Below are 4,503 nucleotides of genomic sequence, written 5' to 3'. Positions count from 1 at the left end.
CAATCCATCTTCCCATACATATACATATCGTCGTTTAAAGTGCAATGCTGCGTTCAGTTGTGGTCTCTAGGCTAACACTTCAAAGCGGACAAATTACTGTCAAAACTCCCTCAGAAGCTGTCCCTGGACCAAACGGCTCTTACAGTTGGCCTTGCGCTGGTTTGCATCTAGTGCGCGCTGAATTAGCATTTTTAAGAGCAGTTCGCAAATAGTCAAAGGCACTTAATCTCCAGCATTTCTCGTTGAGTCTGAAGCCGATGCTGATGCCACATCACCGTACCCAAGAACCCATATGCATAAGTCTAATTATAAAATAATCAAAAGCCTTAGCAGAGAAAGACAATGTCGTCCAACCATTTTGATTGTCTTTGGCTATCATAATAAATGTTTGCCCCACCTAGTCGACGATTCAGAGTTCAGCAGCCAATTCATTAATACGGTGAGTTTGAAGCCTAAATTTAAGACTGATAGAGAGTTCCCGATGGAAGACACCTTTAATGAACACTCAGTTAATCTTCGAATTGGGGTCACTGAAGAAACAAACGCTCGATAATACCACTATAGACACATGTGGAATGTTCGTTTCGTCGATGGCCCTAACTACTTATGGACTTTCTTTTAAATAAGGGGGAAGAAGACTCATTATAGTAGGAGTTAAGTGGTTAAAATGCTATTCAAGTTTCTGAATCCAACTCAGGTGCGTACATTTATATCGTCGTTTAAAGTGCAAAACCGCGTATCAGCAAAATGCAAAACCGCGTATGTGAATTTTTAGAAATTATTTTCTATAGTGTAAAAACACTCATATTTCAAAATGTTTCTCTTTTTGATAAAGCAATCGCATTTCTGGCTAGTATATTTCAGGACGAATGGATAAGGATTGAGTCAAGAGCTTGTGTGAGCAAATCCAATTTTTCGCAGCCAATGTCAGTTACGCGGTTTTGCAGAATGACGATACGCGGTTTTGTACTTTAAACGACGATATACATATATATGATAAGGTATCTAAAGATAAAGCGTGTAATATCTCTGACAATGAAAAAAATGTGTACTAATTTTTCGAAGATACTATAGGAATGTTTTCTCATTGTAGAACATAGTTTTCTTAAAAATAGGTTTCCAGGATTTCCAGGTTTTATGAGATTTTTCAGGACCGTTCAGAATTTTTTGGATCAGTCATGTATTTTTGTCTTATCGAACATTTTTGTTAACTCCTCTCTTAATTCTTTCCTCAATATTTATCGTTAGTATACTTGCCCCTAGGACTCAAAAAATATTTGATTGGTGGACGACCTGTTCGGGGTCTTTTACTTTTTTGTGAAAAAATAAAAATTGTGAATAATTATTCTTCTTTCGGTTTGCCGTAACTGCCACCTTTTTCCCAGTTTTAAGAATCCCCTAGTATTTCGCACATCGTATTCGTTCACCTAGTGTAGATAATCTCACCAAGGTCATCCACATAGGCAGCTACTCTAGGTGCCCTGCATTCTTATAAAATATATATTAGTTTCCCCATCAAGGGATAAAACACTCCACCTTGACTCCGCCTTCTTCAAGCCACTGACTATACCCACTCTGCTGTACGGCAATGCAAACTATTTTCGATTCAACCAGGCAGGCCGAGAGAATCAAGATCCTCAAGGAGAGTTTCTAAAGAGATATTGTTTAAAGCTCCAGGCGCATCGAGGAAGCTTCCCATTTCATATTCTATGTGATGTAGATAAAGCCTTTTAAAACATAATACACATACGCGAAATTATTTCGGGAAAATTTTAAATTTTTTCCGCTCTTTTTTTTTTAATTTTCGCGGTTGGTTTTTGGAGACTTGAGGAGATTTTGTGTTTTACTTTTTGAGATTTTTTCAGGATTCTTTGTGTTTTATATTTCAGGATCTGTCGCGATTTGGTTGTGTTTTCGGAATTTTTTTGGGGGCTTTTAGAGATTTTCCGTGTTTTATTTTTCGGGATATTTCGGTATTTTTTGCGATTTTTCTATATTTTTTCAGGCCTCTTCGAGATTTTTCGTGTAAAATTTTTCTCGGTTCTCGGAATTTTTCTGGGACATTTCGTAAATTCTCTGGACGATTTCGTAAATGCAGGAACACGAAAATGGGCAATAATTGTCAAACAAGAGTCAACTTGAAGTTGAGTCCTTGCGTTTTTTTGAAAATCTTTTTTTTTCCTATTTGTTATAAATGTTCCAAAAGTAAGTCCGGGGATTCCACGACAATTTTACATATTTCAACTGTTCGGTTGAAACTTTACTATCTTAAACAATAACAATAAGAAGTACATAAAATTAATGCTTCAAAACCAAAAAAGGATAATAAGGATACATACTAATGTATGCATTTAGGTCAACCTCTGGCATTCTCAGTCGCATGAAAAGCCATTGGCCAGCATTTCAATTGTAGTTTTAACTAAGTTTATCTTTTCCATTCGCCGCAAACCAAACATTTCCGTAAGTCCAGAACTCAACCACATCCTTAGCAAAAGCTGCAGCAACAACACCCACTCACACATACATACACAGCCAGTCAAGCAAAGCAAAACAAAGCAAAGCAACGTCAGTGCGGCATAAGTACCTATTCGGAAACAAGAAAGGACACCTACAAATACACATAGATACATATGTATGTATGTATATGTAGAGACATGTGTCTGTATATATAGTACGTAACTCACTTTCCGGTGGCAATTACATAATAGGTGAAATTTCGACGGTTATCCCTTGACCAAATGCCAAACATGTGGCTGGCCAGTAGCAAATCAACCAAAGGATGACAGAAGGCACTGAACACAATTCCAAAAGGCTTACACGACACGACAATGAGAATAGAATTGAATAAATAAAATGTTTAAATAAAGGCATATACATACATATGTACATTAGACCGTACCACCTTAGATGCGGACAAAAAAAAAAAACCGCCGTACAAACCTGAGCCTAAAATGTTTATGCAAGACAATTTCGAAAACAATTTATTTTTCGAACCTAGGGGTCGCCTATTTACATTTTACGGCGACACCTACATTCGCCATACAAATTTTTATTTTTAAATAGTTCGACTAGCATAAGCCTTAATTTACTGACATTAGGGTGGTACGTTTGGATGATTTGGAACTGAGATCAGGTCGGTAAGTGCTAAAAGGAGGTGATTGAGCTCAATGAATTTATGTCTTCTCGACGCAAAAAATATCGGTATATCATACTTAACGACCCGACTGTAAATGTCGATTATATGACGAAAAATGTTAAAGGCGACCCCTACGTTCGGCCAAAAATTTCTTTCCCCCCCAAATTGCACTGCAAAAATACTTAAAGACTCAGGGGTGTATGGCGAGCTTTTTTTCTGGTACGCTCTAATGTATGTAAAATAGTTGCAAATCTGTATCCGCTGGCAGCTGTGTGCGTGCAACCTTGGGACGAATGATCGGAGCTAGCAAACAGCCAGCAGCTAACAACAACAAATACCCACCTTTGTTTGCAATGGTAATTCGTTCATTTGTGTGCATTGATTTCGGCACTTAAGGACATAATCATCAGCAGATTTGCCAAGCGCTGCGGAAGCAAAGACTGTTGTGGCTGCGCAAGGGAAGGGGGAGGGGGGGGGAGGGATGGAAAGCCGGAATAAAGCTTGTAGCGACTGTGACAAAAACAAGGTTATTACTATTGTAAGCAAGGCGCTACTTGAAAATGTGCATTTGAGCGCACGCTGGCACAATTGTCTCGTCATGCCACAAGCTTCAAAGGTCAGCCGAGCGACAAAAACGAAGAGCCAAAGGGGGACTCCACGCATTACAGGTGGTTGATTTATAGATTATAGATAGTTTCAGAGGGCGCCAGTTTAGGTTTAAATCGCTAAGGAGCGCACCCTAAGCTCTCTACATAACTTCTTATAAGCTTAGTGTTTTTTGTTGCATACTTAAAGGCGTACAAACATGCACACACACACAGTGGATTTTCATGCAAAGGGATGTGCGCAGTCGGTCGGTGAATAAGCTGGATTAAAATCAAAACAGATTGGCAGTGGCATTAATAATAGCAGCAGCGACAGCAAACAGCAATGACAATTGTTGTAGCAAAAGCTGCATCGACAAGCAGCATTCAACGCCAATACCACTCGACTGCAAGAACTCCCAACCCGACTCATTTCAAAATATTTGTCTACCCGATAGTTGGTTGCAGAGACACAGCATTTTCTCTGTGAATGCAAACACCTTGCCTGGCAAATACAACAACTGCAAATACAATTACAATATCAACAACAGTAAGTAGCATAGCCTGCATTTGCCCACACAGTACCGTACCCAGTCAAAGGGGTGTTTGGTCGCGCCACTTTGGTAGCATTTGGATTTAGCGACACTGCCACCGATTGTCATCGAGATAATTGTTTTGATATGGCAAATAGCAGGCGCTTACGGTCTGGTCTGGTGGGCGCGTTGTCGGTGCATAGACAGACACTCAATGTATGTAATTGTTGGTGTTTTACACTCGAAATCT

This window comes from Rhagoletis pomonella, unplaced genomic scaffold, assembly GCF_013731165.1.
Source record: "Rhagoletis pomonella isolate Grant_MI unplaced genomic scaffold, Rhpom_1.0 Rhpom_scaffold_00006, whole genome shotgun sequence".
Lineage (NCBI taxonomy): Eukaryota > Metazoa > Arthropoda > Insecta > Diptera > Tephritidae > Rhagoletis > Rhagoletis pomonella.
Note: the sequence above shows the minus strand (reverse complement) of the source record.